The 20,282-nt window shown below is 36.3% G+C and overlaps 1 pseudogene; it reads left to right on the forward strand.

Moving 5' to 3' along the window:
* The window catches only part of LOC110221565 (argininosuccinate synthase pseudogene), a 72,551-nt pseudogene that overhangs the window by 33,213 nt on the left and 19,056 nt on the right, over positions 1-20,282 (forward strand).

Genomic DNA, 20,282 nt, shown 5'->3' on the forward strand with positions numbered 1-20,282 from the left:
CTAGTAAGTGTCAAGTGTTTGGTCTGAGGCCGGATTTGAACTCAGGTACTCCTGACTTCAGGGCCGGTGCTCTATCCACTACGCCACCTAGCTGCCCCAATTTCTTTATTTCTTAAGCCTATATAATAATTTCTGATGGTTGTTGAATTAGTTCCCCTCACCTTGCACTGCTTTGATTCATGTGATGTCTTAACCTTTTGACTTTTACTTTCTCTTGCTGATGAAGGACATCAAGACTTCCAATATGCTATTGTTTTTGGAATTCTGTTTCACAGGTTTCTTTTGTGTCACACTCAGCTGGATGATATGTGTGTTGTTCAAGTACTGTGCTGTATATACCAGCCAAATACTGATATAATCTTCCAATGGCTTCCCACAAAGTCTTCAATATTTTTCTTAAGCCATTGCTGTAATGGCAATATTTGATACCTGTCCCTTAGAGTTTTATTAGATAGCTCTATCTTTTCTTCATGGGCTTTACCACATCAGTAGTTGTAGCATATACTGCTGTGAGATCACACCACCAGAAGAATAAAGCAATATGGAGTGGGGGTAGTGCTGATTCGAGAAGCATGAAGGAGGACTAGCTGTGGCCACAAATGTTGCAACAGTCCCAGGAGCATCCGCGGACTCCCACTACTTCCCACCCCATGGTGTTAAAGTTGAGACAATTTTCTAGGGGATCTTTCACTACTAAAAGTTTCTCAATACATCTCTAAATGACATGTTTTTGTTCTCTCTATCAAATATTATGAGAGAACACATTAATTAATGATGATTATAGCAGAAACCAGGGTTATGTTTTTTTTTCTTTTTAGTTCATTGTTTCAGTGGAGTTGGTCTATTGGAGGTAAGTATGAAAATAAAGATCTATATAGTGCCTACTATGTGCCAGGTACTGTGCTAAATGCTTTACAATATTGCCTTATTAGATATTAGCTGAACTTATGTCATAAAATTCACAAAAGGCTTTTCAAAATTCCAGTCTAGATGTGCTCATCTCCTCTTCAAAATCATGCATGTCTTTGGCATTATTTTTACCATCCATTACATTATTAGGTAGCACTTCTGCAATTTGTACTAAGTATAGATTTCTATGCCTTCAGATTCTGTAGCTTTTCTCTCTTAAGGTTTGTTAACTCCTCAATTTCCACATACATTTCATCTAACATGGGTTAATTTCTTAGGGTTGCCCTGCATTAATCTTTAGAATATTGTTGTATATTTTAGGATTAAGGATACTACTGATAATGAACAGTATGATGCCCTTGCCTATAACTAGTAAAAATCTGTTTTCGATTTTGTTCTCTTTTTTGTATTTTTTTTTTTTGGCTAGTTCACAATATAAAAATTCATGTCTTCAGGCTACTTTATGCTCATTTATATTTTGTCCACTTTAATTGTTACCACAATTGGCAATGAAAGATTTCTAATATGTGAGGTATGATACTTCTGGTTTGATCTGATTTATTTTGCCTTCTTGGGGTAGCAGAATGTAGAAGAACAACATGCACTCTATTGTCCTTTGTGTCAAGCTGACCGTTATGATGGTTCTAAGTGGATCAATTTCTTAGATTCATAGAAGCAGTTACACCACATGCGGTAGAATACCAATCCAATCAATAGCGTCAGAGTCCAATTGGCCAACATTTCGGTGTTCTCGCCATGCCTTCATAGCTACCAAAAAAGTCCCAGAGCAGGCAGTCTATTCTGTCCCTTAGCCTGTTTGGCATTCCCTTACTTTGCCGTTGTCCCCTCATGATGTGAACAATAGATTTGACTTTGGAGGTGATATCACCACCACCACTATCATCATACATTGGTAGCCACGTGATGTCTAAATATCTAGAAAAACACCCTAGCATGTTACAGAACACTTACAGGAGAATATGTACAAAAATAGAGCAGGATAAGACAGGTTATAATCTCTGTTCCTAGAAAATAAACCCATACAAATGAAGGAGAGATTCACCAAGTGTTAAAGTATTATTACTGTTATTTTTGTGAGACTCATAGAATATCAGAGTCTGAAGGGACCTCCTTTCACAAATGAAGAAACTGGGTCTAGTCAGGTTAAATGCCTTCCTCAAGGTCACACAACTAATAAATGTTAAACCTTTGACTTCAGTGGTGTTCTTGTAAGTGTTTAACAATTGTTAAAAATAGTTTGAAGGTGGTAAAAGCAATCCAAAAGATGGAAAAAGCAAATAAAAGGAGTCATAGGAGAAAACAGCAATCCAAATGAAAATTCCCTCATAAGGGAAAATTCCATCATGAGGGGACAATGGCAAATTACCTCTGGAAAAAAAAATGCACACAACACATTTTTAAATTTAATCTGCATTATTAATATTTCTGTTACATTCTTAAGCCCAGAGCCCTAGGCAATCAACAGAACAATAAATCAAGCCCTCAGTGGTAGTATTTGCCTATTTCTGAGGTGAAAATGCTCATATTGAACATTTAACAATCTGCTCTTTGAGCTAATATGGCTTTAGTATACTTCTGTACTTTAACGTAGATATTTGAATCCAAATTCAGTGATTCAATGAGTGATTCCCTTAGAAGGTGGAAGAGGATCAATACAATAAATTTTTCAGTCAGAGGCAGATAGGCAGACATATGATTTGCTGGCACAAAAAAAAATTGTAGGGAAAAAAGAGGTATAAAACTTTTGGCAAAGGGAAGCGTATGTCCCCACGCCCACCACAACATAGCATTGCAGCCTCACATCCAGATTAATGATGAACCTAGCGCCCAATCTCTGATGTTTTCATAAGGGCAGAAGCTTAAAAAGGAACTGGATGATCTTCTCAGCTATGAGGTAAGCAAGGTACTTAATCTCCTTACATGATAGTTATCAGTGATTTTATTTAGCAGATGCAGATTGAATTCCTGGTTTATGGCTCTGGCTACATAGATATGGAGAAACAAATGGAAACCTCTCACAGTTTTGTTTTGTTTTGTTTTGTTTGTTTTGTTTTGTTTTTTAACTCCTCAATAGGAAACTAGGGAAAACCAAAGAAAACCTATGCAAGGGGCAGAAAAGTCACTAGGTACAAACACCATCAATGGTTGGTAGCCACACTGAAAATTGAGGCTATTTTAAAATGCTATCCACAAAGCCTGCCGCAGTGTTACTCCAAGTGCTCTGACAATGCAGGAAAGTTGAGGCGATTTGGTAAGCTCTCAGTTTGAACTTCTGGCTGGAGATTTTTTAACGTTTATTTATGATTCCCCCAGGTGACATTATTCTTTACTAAGCAGCTGGACTATCCTTCCCTGAGCTTTTGTACTAACAAGACTCCTTTCTGTTAATTTCAAAGAAGTATCTAACTTCAGTTTCTGTTTACTAGTCATAGCAACTACTTCCACCTTTTTGTAGAGAGTACCTCCCTTTAAACTTAGTGTACCTTTGTTTACTGGGGTTACTTACACAATATAAGTAAGACAGGAAGAATAGTATTAGAAAAGTTTTCAAAATACCTTCTAAATAATCCTAAGGTTGCTATTGTTCATCCCTCCTTTTGGAAAAAGAACAATGACAGCACAGGGTGATGTCTTGACTTGTATGTGTAGTGGATTTAGGTGAGGCAGAGTTGCACAAAGTGGTCAACCTCATTCTCTTTTCCAGAGTCATTGAAATCCAGTGGCAAGATGAAAGTCAAGTTGATTGGCAATGGCTTGGGATGCAGTGGATGACCTTGGCATTTTCAATGTCTGACCAAGTTCTAAGCACTTTGCAGTGCCTGCTTTAGCCACCCTTGTGGCCATTGGAACAAATTGTTCTTATTTGCCCATTCTGCTGGGTGTGTGGGGTGTTGAGGGAGAAGTAGCTACCTCCTTTTAATATACACACACTTTATATGTATGTATATATACGTATATAATACTATACATATACACATACTGTATATAGTGTGTGTATGTGTGTGTGTGTGTGTATTCTTATATGTACTTAGCTGTTTGCATATTCTCTTCCCATTAGAATGTGAGCTCTTTGAGGGCAAGACCCCTGTTTATTTCCTTTTGCTGTATCCTTAGTACTTAGCCAAGTGCTGGGCATATAATAAGCACTTAATATATCCTTGTCATCTTGTGGACTAACTAGAATTATATTAGGTAATATAGAACAAAATCTTTATCCACAAGAATATGACAATCTAACCCAGCAAATAGTACATGCACATATAAAACAGAAGATAGGACTGCATTAATAAAATAATAACTTTGTATAAAACTCACTTCAAGTGATGCCTCTCTATTTTCTTTCTTCTTAATTTTCCTTTTCAATTAATAAGCATTTATTTTTCTCTTCTCATTTCTTTCCCATAAGGAAACAAAAAGAAAGGAAAACAAAACTTTTGTAACAAATATTATCTCATTCTGTAACTTGAGTCTATCACCTCTCCGTCAGGAGATGGGTGACATGCATCTTCATCAGTCCTCTGGATCATGGCTGGTTATAGCACTGATAAGAGTTCTTATTCCTTCAAACTTGTTTGTCTTTACAGTATCATTGTTATGTAAATTGTTCTGGTTCTGCATGTTTAATATTGCATCAATTCATAGAAGTCTTTCTAGGCTTCTCTGAAACTTCCCTTCCATCATTTCTTATGGCACATTAATATTTCATTATATCCATATATCATTTGTTCAGTCAAGTTTTTTTCTGCATCATTTCAAATAAATCTTCCCAGGTTTATCCGAACAGTCCTTTTTATAATTCTTATGACACAACGGTATTTCATTACATTCATATATCAAAATGTGGCCATTTCTCAATTGAAGGACACTTCTCTCAATTTCTAATTCTTGGTCCCTACAAAAAGAACAGCTATATATATTTTTTTGTACATGTGGGTTCTTCTTTTTCCTTAATGTCTTTGGGGCCAACTTCCCCAATTATCTGCCTTAATGTTCCTAGCTAAAATTAATTCCTCCATCCATGAATCTCATAACATTCTGATCTTTTCTGTGTATTTAATTATATTTTTAACATGTGTTGTAGTTTGGTATGCATATATCTTATCCTCATAATAGACTACAAATTTCTTGAAGACAGTGGCAGTCATTTTTCATCTTTGTATTACCAAAACCTAGTAAAGTGTCTCATATACTTGGTAAATTTAATTGAAACAACATGAGAGGGTGCTGTTTCCTTCCTTAAGTATTTTTCCTTGATGGTAGAGATTACAGAGAAAGGGAAGCTCAGAGCTACACTCTCAGATAATCCTAATTAATCCTATTCTGGGGCTAGTTTTCATCATTGGCCAATGCTCCATATTTACTCTTATCATTTCACAGAAGGTGCCAATCCCTTCCAGCCACACATATGCATAGAGTATAGTTGGATTTTTCCATCTCCCAAGGATCTCCACTCTGGTCAGGAATACAGGGACTACACAATCATCTATTATGGGAGAACCTGAGATCATTACCCAGGAGGAAAGACACAAAGTCAAACCAATGGCCAATTGAAGAAGGAATCCCATATGTTGTAGGACCTGGAGTATCTTCTGATACAAGGTCTTAATAAGAATCCTAGTTATTGAATCACATAAGGTTTCCTTTCTCATAAAGCTTTCCCAGAAATCTGATCACATTTTATTTTATCTAGCTGTAAAGTATATCCATCTCTTTTTCTAGGTTACCTGCCTTGTTCAGCTCATTAGTGCTGAAGTGATAAAGAAAAGGAACATTGCAAACTAAGAAATCAAATGCTAATTCTTAAGAAGTCAAGGCAAACATTTATCTCCTTTGCAAGAGTAGGTTTCCACCTTTCTTCTTACTTGCCTTCTTCATACCCTCATCTCAATCAATCAACCAGTCAGACAGTCAACTAATATTTATTAAGTGCCTACTGTGTGCAAGTGCCAAGTGCTGAGAATAAAAAGAAAGACACAGGTCCTTGCTCTCAAAAAGGTCACAGTCTAATGAGGTAGACAGCATGTGAATAACTGTGCATAAATAAAATATATACAGGATTAATTAGATATCATTTGACAAGGAAACATTTATTAAGTGCCTACAGTCCTGTATATACAGTGCTAGGCTCTAAAGTTACATATACAAAAAAAAAAACATATTCCCTATTCTCAAAGAGCTTACATGAATCCTGTATCATCATTGAGGTTGATTTGTTAACCTTGAATTTAAATGTTTCATACTGTATAATTAATAATAATAGCAGCCAAGATTTCTATAGTGCTTCAAAGTAGCAAAATGCTTTATATTTGTATGTAATTTAGGATGTAGGTGCTTCATTATCATCATTTTACAAATAAGGAAACTGAGACAATGAAGTTAAGTGCTTTTCATAGAGTCACACAACAAGTAAGTTCCTGAGTCAGTATTTGAATTCCAGGTCTTTCTAACTCTAAGTCTTATGTTCTATCTACTGTTATCAAAATTAACTGGATAGATTTTATATTTCTTTTCTTCACCTCTCATGTTTGGGGAAAAAAAAATTGTAGAGGTTGATAATGTTTTAATGCTCATGATATTCACTCTTCCAAATGCCCTCAGAGGAATGGCTTCACAACCCTTTTGGCCTGTAGCTTCCTTCATATTATATGGCTATTCTAGAGCTTGTCTACAGTGTGCAGTGTGTTCTCTATGACACTTATCTTTATAATTTTCCAAGCTTTCTTTTTCTCCCCAAACCCTGCATGTTGCATATCTCTCAGGCAGCAAGGAGTAGTGAATTCTATTTCGTTCTTCAAAGGATTTTATATAAAAAAAAGTTCTGTGGGACTCCTTTAATTCTATCTGCTTAGTTGCAAGTTTTAGGTGGAGTCAGTGAAACAATTATGTAAATAATTCTTTTAATATACTTTCAGGATGTCTCAGATGAAATTCAATAAAGTTGCTGTTTATTCTGATATTCTTCCTCTATATTTCTTTTTTTACTTTTAAAAATTCTGTAGGTTTAGTTAAGGCTAAGAAAAGGGAACTGTTACTATAGAGGCTAATTCAAGAAAATTGCAAATAAGACCCCTGCCTTCTTTCTCTGCCAGGGATGCCTTTTTAAAAATTTATTTTCTGAGAAGTCTTATTTCAAAGCTGATAGTAAGCCATCAGTTGTTATATATTAAAACCTATGATTTTATCAGTATATAGAACTCCAGCTGTGGGAATTCCCCCCACCAATGCAGATTGACAACTAACCTGTAATTTATGTCCTTAGAGAGTTCTCTGACTCAGTAAGAGGTTAAATGATTTCTTCATGGTCTCAAATCCAGTGTCAAAGAAAAAAAAATATTTTCCTCTGTATTATAGGCATATCCTCTGGGGACAACTTTCAAAACTTTAATATCATTCAAAATGCAAGCTTTTCTAGCTTATAGAGAGGTGTCCAAGTTGGTAGAATTTCCTCATGCCCTTGGACACATCTCTAACACAAAACATTTAGAACTAACATTTATAGGAATCTGTAACAAAGACAATGGCACAATACGAAAGATAAAACACAGTTTGGTGTTAACATTTTACCTTGTGTAATGGAAAAAATAATCATTTGATTTGGGGAAGGAAACCCCTTGGGAAATTATTCTCTTAAAATCACTCATTCTTCTGTGATCACTTGCTCCAAGAGCTTTTCCCAGGTGGGCACTGCTGACCTAAAGTGATTAAAGGAACCTCCTCTCTCTGATCAATACCCTAATCCCTTCAGGAAGTGGGGAAATAGGGTACTGCTTTCAGGTAGGTCCCTTGAGTCCCTTTAGGGGGTAGAGGAAGACATTAATCATAAATAAATATAAGGTATTCTCCACTCTAAATTTGGTTCCAGGGGTGTGATGGTGTCAGCTCTAACCTGATTGTTAAATTTTCAGTGTGAACATTTATAGCTCTGAAACTGGCAAATGCCACAAATCAGGCATTGAGTTACTGTTTTATTGATTGCCTAATTTAAGACAGTGAGGGAGAAAGCATTAATAATGTGACTTAAACTTAAAAATGTCATGAGTCAGGTTCCCTTCTTTCCCACAGAGAGCAGGTTGTTAAACACTAACTCGTTGGGCTCTTTAGGGGATAAGGAAAGACATTAACATAACTAGACTCAAGGTATTTTTAATCCTAAATTTGGTTGCTCCCTTAATCTATTTCCTGGAGCTTTAGCTTTTGTTCCTGACCTTTTCCACACTTTCCCAAGAGAATAAGATTAGACCTGAGAGAAACTATTTTAGTGGAGGACCTTGTTTCTTGAGAAGTTTAATTAAGTACTATTGATAAAGTTTCCTTCTTTTAGGTAAGCCTAGAAAGAACTTTACCCTGGAGACATATTTATTTATTTCTTAATATTTTCAGCTGAACTAATAGAAGAGGTTTTTTGCTTTTTTTTTTTAATATGCTTCTACACTTCTAAGTTTTAGAAGCAGGATATATAATAGGCCTTTTGAGGCCCTAGTCAATCCTCTATCCACTATTTATGTGGCTCTGCCCCTTTGTCAGAGCCTTTGGTATTTGAGAGTAAATATTCATTTATAAAGCTTTCTTTCTAAATCAATTATCACTATGTTTAATGTATTGTGGATTTTCAATAGCGTGAAATAAAAAATGAAAGAACTTTGTTCTGACATACATCTCTTGTCTAAAATATAGGAAATAAAACAACAGATCGGGGTAGGTAGGTGGCACAGTGGATAGAGCACCGGTTGACTCCAGGGAGGACCTGAGTTCAAAACCAGTCTCAAACCAGATATTTGACACCTACTACCTGTGTGACCCTGGGCAAGTTACTTAACCCCAACTGCCTTGCAAAAACAAAACAAAACAAAACAAAAAGAACCAATGGATCTAGGAGACTGACTTTTCAAAATAAACATTTCAAAATTTATGCTTTCAAATGAACGTCAGTCTTTAGTATAGTAACCCTGCAAAGTTGGAGACATCCTAGCAATTTGTCATTTCTTGAAACAGGTTGGATTCAATGGCCCCTAAAGCTCCTCTAGTTTTGAATATATGTTCTTATTTTTGGAACTCTTTTAGAATTGTCTTAAGAGTCCCATGTCTTTTAAAATTAAAATAACATGACATTTCAAATTTGTCAGATTTGTATATAATCTTTCACGATGACTACTTTGAAGGGAACAGTGGTCATTTGACAATAAAAGTTCTGGTATGATCATTTTCAAAAGTTCTAATGCTTACACAGTTATACCTTGTTTTATTTTATGTCTTTTAAGTTGTATCTTGTTGCATTAGTCTCTCTCAAACTTCACCCCCAGCCCTCCTTGTCTTATTTTGCTCCTCTGTCTCACATATAAAATTTCACAACTAATATAATTTACTGATAGGATCCAAGTTTCCCTGCATCCTAAATCATTAATGAATATGTTACAAATTAAGAACTGGCATCGATCTCTGTGGCAGTGTGCAAGGGACTTTTGCTTAAGTCAATGCATCTCCTTATTATTGACCAATCAAGTTACCAATCAAATGGGCTGTTTCCTGGCCCTCCCTGACCACCACTCCCTTATTCTGAGGCCAAGTTGAATTGATCTAGCTGGAGGCAGAATCCTGAAGCTGGAGGAGCCCAACACCGTTAGGAGATTCAATTTTTAGCACTGAATCTGTTACTACTCCCTGTGACCTTGAGTAGGTTATATGCTTACTTAAGTGATGCTACCATAATTGTTTGTTTGTTTGTTTTTTGGCTGGGCAATGAGGTTAAGTGACTTGCCCAGAGTCACACAGCTAGTAAGTGTCAAGTGTCTGAGGCCAGATTTGAACTCAAGTCCTCCTGACTTCAGGGCCGGTGCTCTATCCACTGTGCCACTTTGCTGCCCCTAATGCTACCATAATTAAAAGCATATTGGAATTATCTCTTTTAGAATTACTTCACCAGTCAGTACTTCAATTGGCTCATTTCTTAATAAAGTGAGATGGTTGAACTAGATGATTTTTAAGTTTCTCACCATTTGTCATATTCCATAATCCTATAACAGTCACTCAACAAGCACTTATTAATTTCCTACTGTGTGCTAGGCACTGTGCTAAACTCTGGGGTTCGTTACACAGGAAATGGAAAAAGACAGTCCCTTGCCCTTAAGGAACTCCCAGTCTAATGCGTAATGCAAACAACTATAAACGAGACATTTACAAGATAAATTGAAGACAATCAAAAGAGGGAAGCCATTAGAATTAAAGAGGATAGGGAAAGGCTTTCTTCAGAAGGTAGGATTTTATCTGGGACTTGAATAAAGTCTGGGAATCCAGGAAGCAGAGATGAGAAAAGAGAACATTCCAGGCATGGAAGATAGCCAGTGATAGTGCCTAGAATCAAGAATCAGAGTGTGTTTTTTGAGGAACAGCAAGGAGGCCAGGGTCATTGCATCATAGTGTATGGGGATAGGGGCAGGAAGAGAAAGGCATCAGAAGACTGGAAAGGTAGGAAGGGGCCAAACTGGGAAGGTCCTTAAATGCCGAAAAGATTTTACATTTGATCCCAAAGGTGATATGGAGCCAATGGAGTTCATTGAATGAGGAGGGGAGGAAGATGATGTGCTCAGACCAGGGCTTTAGGAAGATTACTTTGACAACTGAGTGGAGGATTGCCTGGAATAGAAATTTGAGACAGCAATAGATTAGGAGCAAAGTGAAGAAGGCTTGTACTAGAGGGGTGGCAATAGCAATGGAGAGAAATGTGTGCATTAGTGAGATTCTAAACTGCCATGCTATTTTTGAAATGTTTAAATATTGTATGTTTTCCCTGCATCCAGTCTCTCTCCTATTTTGATTCATTCCCTAAACAAATGTCCAAGTGATAATCTGACCATGTCACCACCCTCCTCAAGGCCCTCTAATGTTTTTGTTTTGCTTTGTTTTGTCTATCTTTCTGTCTATTTATTTATTTATTTTGCCCTTAGGAAAAATACAGACTCCTCTAGCTTTTAACATCCTGCAAAATCTGGTTCCATTTTTCTTTTTCAGGATTACTATATCTTTTAATCTATTATACACTCTTTTTTTTATAACCCTGCTAGGCTACTTGATATTTCTTGTACACAACATTCTATCTCCTATACCCAGTTCTGGATTGTACTCCCTCATGAATTGAGCTTTAACTGTTTCCCCCCAATAGGATGTGACTTCCTTAATGGCAGGAACTGTTTCTTTTCTGTCTTTGCATTTGTCTGACATATAGCAGCTACTTCATGAATGCTTGTTTAATGAATGAATGAATGAGGTCTCTTTTGCTCACAAATTTAGTAATTTGATCTATATACATTAAGTTGGCCTTGCCCAATTATTTTGGAAGCAGTACAACCTAATTGTAATAACCTCCAGATTTAAGAAAAAAAAAAAAAGATTCCCCCATGGATTTATGTAACCTTGAAGAAATATCTCTTTCCTTTAATTTTAATAGATATGAAAGGTGGATGCTATCATCTTGCAGCATTTTAAGAGAAAATAACTTGAGGCAAAAATATAGTGGGAAAAATTATGTGGTTACAAGATAGCAGATTTGATTCTCTCCTGAGCTTCAGTTATATGTCCTCCCATGTCACTTAGGTATTGTGGCAAAAGAAAAATAAAACAATACCTTTGATTCAGATGAAGGACCAAGTTAAGTGTATTTCAGTTTGTCTCATTGAGGTACATTGGGTCTCACTGGGGTAGAATAAGCAAAACATAGTGGAAAGACTGCTAGGATTAGAAGACCTGGGTTCAACTAATGCATTGTTCTTGGAGTTGTGAACTGATCCAACCATTCTGGAGAACAATTTAGAACTGTGCCCAAGGGCTGTAAGTATGAAAAAGACCCATATGTACAAAAATATTCATAGCGGCTCTTTGTGTGGTGGCCAGAATTAAAACTGAGAGTATGTCCATCAATTGGGGAATGGGTGAACAAGTTACAACTTGTATATGAATATATGAATGCATACATATATGTTTGTGAATGTAATGGAATACTATTTTTCCAAGAAATGGTGAGCATGTGGATTTCAGAAAAATCTGGAAAGACTTGCATGAACTCATGCTGAATGAAGTGAGCAGAACCAGAACATTGTACACAGTAATAGCAATATTGTATGATGACCAGCTTTGATAGACTTACCTCTTAGCAATGTAAGGATCTAAGATCCTTTCCATCTCTGAGTCCTATGATCATTAAAATAATTTCCTAGTGATTATGAAAAGAAGCATTTCATATGCTAAGAATTGACACAGACAGAATTTCCACCACTTCATGAGAAGTGGTTCTATCCTCATCATGTGTCCCCTAAAACCTTTATTTAGTTACACAACCATTTGTGAATAAAAGCCTGGTTGATAGTAGGTGCTTACCAAATACTTATTGACTGATTGACAGATTGATCAGAATTGGCTTACCTATTACCACTCAGTCAGCAATCAATTGGGTTGGATCCTAGGGAGATAGATCCAAAGATGATTGGATTAATGGTACCAGGCTTGGATTAATACAAATAGAATCTGAATTCTAGAAGAACTAGGTCTGTAGGTCCAGGACTCAGATCCAACATGGACTGTGCCGTCTCAAGTTTGGGATGGTGTGGGGAGTGAGGAAGTCGGTAGCGACAAGAAGATGGTGAATTCTAGTTTGGACAAATGACTGGATGAGATATGAAAACTGAAGCAAGACTATATATCCTAAGCATTTTCTCTGAAAATAATTAGAAGGAGCTTGACAAGGCCAAACAACATCAGAAAAAAAAATGAAAATGATTATATATCAGTCAGGACAGGATTCATTTCTGATGCTGAAATAGTTCTTGAATCAGTTGTCCATGGTGCAGTCAGATTACCAGTTTATTAGGACAAAGATTTTTTAAAAATATGGAGCTAGCTAGAAGAAGGAATAAAATTTTAAAAATATATGGCATGCAACAGAAACAACTCAACCTTGTCCTATTTAAATAATCATTAGTAATGAAAGCTAGGTAATGCACAGATAATAATTTGAAACTGAAATATGACCAGTGGAAACCAATTGCCACAACAAGGAGACCAAAAGATCCTCAGGCAACATATATTTGCTTTACTTGCCAAGTGAAGAGATATGGCAGCCAAAGAAACAACAGTTTGGAATACAAATTCATTTGTAAAATCTTATGGAGGAAGATAATGAAAGGTTATGAACAACATTGCTTCCTAAAACAGAGAGAAGCAGTGAAGGGTAAAACCCATTTAAAGTCACTCAGTCAACAAACATTTTTATTCAGCATTTATTATGTTCCAGGTACTTCAAAGCATTTGATGAGAGACCCAATTGAGCCAATTTTTCTCAAAGATATTAAAAAGAGAAAATGGAATAACAGCAAACAAAATTAATTTTAAAAAAAAACTCCTCAAAGGATTCTTTTTTAATGACAAACTTTTTTTCACCACCAAGAATAGAAGGCCACCAAATTTAGATAAATACATCCCAGGCTCAAGTGTGCTTAGAGAAAAGATAAGAATGAAACTAAAGAGAGCAGCATTAGAAAAAACAACCACATTAAGCCAAGTGTACATAGAAGAAAACCATCCTTAAGGAAATGCAATTCTGAGATCATTGAGGGGTTACAAGGTCTTTGAAGGAGGAGAAGGTACTAAAGAAATGGAGAAAATTCATTAAGGAACACCAAGCACTGTGCTAAGTTCCGAGGCTACAAAGAAAGAAAAAAAAACCACTCACCAAATTCAAGTAGTTTACATTCTAGTTAAGTGTTAAGTACAAACACATATATAGTAGATGGAAAGCAATCTTAGAAGGGATAGATCTCATAGCTGGGAGAAATGTTACTAACAGTGAGGGGCATTAGGAAGAGCTTTCAGTAGAAGACAGGATTTTAGTTAAAGAGGTCAGGAGGTAGAGATGAAGAGAGAAAGAATTCCATACATGAAGGATAGGTATTGAAAGTGCCTGGAGTCAAGAGATGAAGTGTTTTGTGCAAGGAACAGTAAGGAGGCCAGTACTATTCGTCACAAAATATGTGAGGCAGAGAGGAAGAAGGTGTCAAAAGACTGGAAATTTTTCCAGGTTTTAAAAGGTTTTGAATACCAAACATAAGATTTTCCATTTGATCCTGGAGGTGATAGGGAGACATTGGAATTTATTGTGCAGTGGAGGGACATGGTCAAATCTGTGTACTTTAAGAAAATCCATTTGACAACTGAGCAAAGGACACACGAAAGTGGAGAGAGACCTGAGGCAGAACAACCAAAGGCAATTGTGATAGTTTGAGTAAGGTGATAAGAGCCTAAATGGGAGGCAGTGGTATAACAGGAGGGAAAGAGTCAGATACAAGAGATGTTAAGAAGGTAAAATCAATTTGGCCACAGATTGGATATGGGGATGGTGAGAGAGAGAGAGTAAGTAGTCAATTGTAACCTCTAGATTGGGAGACTCAGTGAATGGGATGGTAGTACCATCCAAAGTAATGAAGAAGTTCTGAAGAGGTGATGGTCTGGGAAGAAACATAATGAATTCTCAGAATGCAGATTGCATCCTTTAAAAAAAAAATTCTGTTTTGTTTTGTTTCAAATATAGCCAAGATTGTAAATTGTTTTGTTTAACTGTATATGTTTGGCCAAAAAGAGAAAAGAAGAATGGGATGATAGCTAGTGGGGATTACAAATCAAATAAGGTGTTTTTTTTTTCTTTTTAGGATGACAGCTCTGTAGACCTATTTGTAGGCAATAAGAATGGAGACAGTAGACAGGAAGAGAATGTAGATACATGAGACAGTGATAAGGTGATAGGGTAATATGCTGGAGAACATGGGATGAAATACGTTCTACACATAGAGGAGCTAGCTTTGGCAAGAAGAGTCACCTCTTCAAATGAGAGAGGGGTGAAGGAGGAGACAAGTGGAAGAAGAAAGTAGAAGTTGTGATATGATAATGAGGGGACAGAAGAGTTCTCAGTGAATGACTTCAATGTTTTCAGCATTATATGAGGCAAGGATTTCAGCTGAGAGGGGGAATGGAGGAGGAAGTTGTGGGCAGTTTGAGGAGGGATAAAAAGGTTTAGAAGAGACACTGTGGTGAGTAGCATAATGAGTTCATTTGGAAAGTCTAAAATGATTGCCTTGCCATAGTGAGGTCCCAGTTGAGATTATGTAACGTAAATTTTTAGTGAGCCTAGTCTGTTTGATTTCTTGATTTTCTTCAACAACAAGTGAGTAGGAAGGAAGGTAGTGGGTGGTGAGAGTAATCCAAGGTTAAGACTAGGCAAGGTCAGATGAGTGATAGGGTAAGAGGGGAAGGGACTGAAGAGAAGAAAGTGCTGAGTTTACTTGGTTCATCCAGAGGTCAATATGGAGAAGGCAAGAGTTCAGCTAGCATAGGGGTAATGACCTGAGAAATAACTGAGTTGTTGAGGAATTGGAGGTCACAGTTGAAGATAAAGAACAAAATTTAGAGTGTTGACATAGAAGGAGAGGTGGAATGGGAACAGATTTTGATCAGATACAGGAATTTCCAAGTTCATGAACATGGAAGTGATGTATTTGTAGGTGATAGCAACATCAAGGGTATGACCACCTTGGTGTTTAGTTTAGGTGAAATGGAGGAGTAGATCATGCAAATGAAATGAGTAAGTTGAAGAACTGTGAATTTAGGGCCTTCTACAGAAAATCGATATGTATATTGAAGTCTCCTATTAAGAGAGGAGGAGAGAAAGACTATGAGTTAGGTACTGAACTCACTGTGGAAAGAACTGTGTATGTGGCAGAGTGCATATCCTGTTGCTACCAGAATTTTGATTGCATAGTAAGTATGGACTGAATGAATAGCAAAGGAGAGGTTACTGAGTGATGATGGTGGAGGAAGAGTCTAGAACTGGAAATGGGGACCAAAATGTATTTAACTCTTCCAACTTGATTAATGACATCATGATGGGGGGTGAGAAGGGGAAAGAGTGAATGTGGAATCACTGACAAAAAGGGTGGCCTAGAAGTCTATGCCAGCAGAAAGGAGACAGGTCTAATTGAGAGCCAGAAGTTGGAAGAAGTCTGAAAGGAAAAGATTTAAGATGAAAACAAGTTTATTACTTACGAATCAGGCATTCCAGAGAACACAGTAGAAGGGATATGCAGCCTTAGACTGGTACATTGAGGGGGGAAGGTTGACATGAGGGAAACATGAATAAAGGATTGGGCAGTAGAAGATGTAGAATGAGGTTCGTATGATGGCAGGTGGTGCTTCAAGATCACTGGGATGGAGAGTAGTCAACTTCCAGAATCCTAAAATTGCTTTTTTATAATGCCAAACTATCTTAAGCATATTAAAAAATGTAATTTTTAACAAAAGAGAAAGGATTGTTCTTTCCTTGTAACTATCAGTACATTTTCTTTTATATTTTTCTTCTTCTTTTTTTTTTTAATGTCAATTTAGACTGTGGAAGTTTGCTTAAGTATATAGTCCAAGTATTGGGGCTAAGACATGTAGAGAGTACTAGACTTTCCATGGTGGTATACTTTAGGTTGGAATGGCTGAGACAGGTGGGAACCAAGTAACCCATGAAATAAGGGACATAAGGGAAAAAGTGAAGCAAGGGGGTAGCTTTAGGAAAGTTTAGAGCAGTAGACAAAAAAGAGTGAGCTAGAGTTACAAAATGTTAGGGAAAAGATAGGAGTAATGTTGCCTGAAGTTAATCTGAAAACCATGATCAGGTGACGTCCAATATGAAGTAAGAAGAGAGAAGAATTAAAACCATGCAAATCTCTTTGTCATATAATGAGATAAAATTTGTGAAAAGCTTTGCAAACCTCAATGTGATGCATAAATACTGGCTACTATCATTAACTTAAACAGGGTGCTTTTGCAGGAGTGTCAAATTGCCGGTCACTGGAGATGTTCAAGAATAAGGTGGAAAGGGGCAGCTAGGTGGCACAGTGGATAGAGCACCAGCCCTGGAGTCAGGAGGACTTGAGTTCAAATCCAGCCTCAGATGTATAACAGTATCTAGTTGTGTAACTCTGGGCAAGTCACTTAACCCCAATTGCCTCAAAGAAAAAAAAAAGACAAGAAAAAGGTGGAAAAAACGTTTGTCAGAAATGTTGTGGAGGGGTTTCATTTATCAGGCAAAAATGACCTCTTTGGTTTGGTGATTCGTTATTCCTCATTCATTCAAATCACACTTCATTTTTGTTAAAGTTCGATATTTTAAAAACGTCTCTATGTATTTTGTCATTTAGGCAACTATTTTCCTAAAAAAAGTGTCTCTTGCCTAAAGTGTATTTCTTAACATGTTTGTTGTTCACAAGCTGATCTTTGGGCAAATTTGCTTTTGTGTTTTAACTTTTAGCACAAATAGGTGAGAGAAAAAAAACTGGTAGTTCACAGATTATCAGAGTTGGAAGAAACTTTAGGTATCTTCAAGTGCAGGGCTTCTTAACCTGTTGTTTATGAACATGAATTGTCCAGATTTGAACTCAGATTATCCTGACTCCAGGCCCGGTTTTCTAACTGCTGCATGACTTAGCTGCCTATGATTCTAGGACTCTACATGTTCATGGTGGTAAAGTGACCTATCTTCATGAACATTTTTTTTAAAAAATATTTTGACAATTATATTTCAATATAAAGTTTCCTTTGTATTACTATATATATACATTAAACATAATTAAAATTTTAAATTAAATTAAAATTTAAAATTAATAAAAAATTTATACATTAAAAATATTTCTTTGGAAGGGGTCCATAGACTTCACCAGACTAGCAAAAGAGTCCATGACACAAAAAAGGTTAAGAACCCTGACTCAATGTAACTTCCTTACTTTACAGATAGTGAAACTGAAGTCTGGGTAGATCAAATGATAATAATAGCTAGCCTTTATATAATGACTTGAAATTTGAAAAACTTTTTTACATATGTTAACTAATTTGATCCTCATAATAACTGTGAAGTAGGTGCTATTATAGTCTCATAATACAGATGAGGAAACTGAGGCCAAGAGTGGTTAAGTGACATGCCCAGGGTGACACAACATTTGAGGTAGCAGTAGAAGCTAGGTCTTCCTGACTCCAAGTCCATGCTTTATCCGCTATGCCAACTAGCTGCTTCAATGAATTGTCTAAGCTCACATAGCCAGTTAATGGTTGAATTGGCATTTGAACATAAGTCTTCTGACTCCTAATCTGATTTTCTTTCCATTACACCATGCTTAGTGTAATACAAATTTAATTTGAGTGAGGGCCTGATCTCAAGTGCAAGGGCTCTTTCTACTAGACCATGGTGCCTTTTCATGAGTTGTCATGACTAAGAAAAAAAATACCCTATGTTTCTTGTTTTTGGATGTTAAAACATACAGTCAATCATAGGCCCCACACTTGAAACTTCAGTAGCTTAATAGAAATTGTTTTTCCTGTATTTAAAAATGCCACCTTCATAGTCACCTCCAAGTCACGATGAGGCACTAAAATATTCTGTTAATGGACGCTTATAATAGTAACGCAAATATAACCAAGAGGCTTTTCCCACAGTGCTCTAAGATTTTGATCCACGAGAGCGTGGGAAGCAGTATGATTATGGCAAAAAGAATTGAAATTACACACACACACACACACACACACACACACACACACAAAAACACATAGTTGCTATGACTGTTAGCAGAAAAGGATATGCTTTGCTTTTAATTTGCACCCTACAATTACTTTAAGGATACAAATAATTCTTATTAATGAAGTAAACTTCTAAAATCCAGTTATGGGCTATTTGCTAGAGAAACACATCTAATACCAAATTACTATTATGTAAATACCAAATGTAAATCTGAATATTAAGTACTATTTTTACATAATAATATTTTTACATAAAACCTCCTTTAAATGGAAAGCATTGAGAAATGTTTTTTTTTTTTTAATAATTAAATCAAGCTTGCTACATGTATAGTATTCTATTTTTATGTCATTAACTGTTTGGCCCTGGGAAAGTAATTTAATCTCTCTGGGTCTCAGTTTCCTCATCCATAAAATGACGAGATTGGACACTACAATTTCTAAGGTCCCTTCTAGCTTAAAATCTACAATTTTATGAAAGGGATGGGGCCATAAGCATTGATATTGCCCCTACTATGTACCAGGCACTGTGCTAAGTGCTTTACAAATATTATTTAATTGATCATCAAAACAACACTGTGAGGTAAGTGCTATTATTGCCCTGTATTTTATGGTTGAGGAAACTGATGCATTTTTTTTTTCAATTTGTTTAAATAACTTGTCCATTGTCACACAGCTAGTAAGTGTCTGAGGCGAAATTTGAACTCAGATCTTCCTGACACCAGGCCTAGAGCTCTATCTAGCTGCCTATAATTTTCTGATTCTGTATGTTCATGGCAGTATATTATCCTATCCTCAAGTTCTGCAACTCACCCTCTTAAATGTAGCACAAACACGTTGAATAAAATGTTCTATGTGGATGGCTTCATTGGAGATAAAATATAATTTACCATGTCCCACCTAACAACTTATATCAATGACCCCTGGCCAATCAGGTTGCAAAGAATAGGAACTAAGGCCGAAATGTTAAAAATGGAGTCAAGAACAAAAAATAAATTGGCTAAGTCATGGTCAATTTTCAACATCACTATCTTTTGAGTGAAAAAGTTTGGGGGAACCCTAACTATTAATCATTCCTTTTGAGTTTCTCTAGCCCATTTGCAAAAAAAAAAAAAATCCAGACCTGTTGCATAGAGCCACTCTAGACAAATAGTCTTCATTCTAATAGTAATTCAGAGGACTGAGTGTTGACCCAAGCGTCAAGAAGACCCAAGTTCAAATCTGACCTCAAGTACTTATTAGCTTTCTCACCCTAGACACGTCACTTAACCGTCTATCTTAGATTTTTCTTTTGCAAAATGGACATAATGATAGAATTTAACATCCTAGAGTCGTTTTAAAGATTAAAAATGAAATAATATTTGAAAAGTGCTTTGTTAACCTTAACATGCTGTAGCAGTGTGAATTATCATTAATATTATTATTACACTTTGCTAAAGTTCCTGACCTTATTCTTACTACTGTTTTTTTGAATCATTTTTATAACAGGAAAACTAAGATAATTTTTAGTTTATCTCATATAAAAAAGTTAACACTTTGATTTCTGCAAACCCCAAAATCCTTGTGGTAGAAATAATAAACGAAAATTTTCTGTGCTCATTTTCATTCTAATAGGTAGCATTGTTTACTGTCTTCAGAGTGTCTAGTTAGTCAAGCAGCCTCAAAAAATCCTGCTTACGATCTCTGAAATGATTGCCTTTGAGAAAACAAAGCAGAAACAGAAAGGGCGATGCTGGTGCAGGTACATTTGTGTTTGCATCTGA

Source organism: Phascolarctos cinereus, unplaced genomic scaffold, assembly GCF_003287225.1.
Source record: "Phascolarctos cinereus isolate Bilbo 61053 unplaced genomic scaffold, phaCin_HiC Scaffold_726;HRSCAF=1367, whole genome shotgun sequence".
Taxonomy (NCBI): Eukaryota; Metazoa; Chordata; class Mammalia; order Diprotodontia; family Phascolarctidae; genus Phascolarctos; species Phascolarctos cinereus.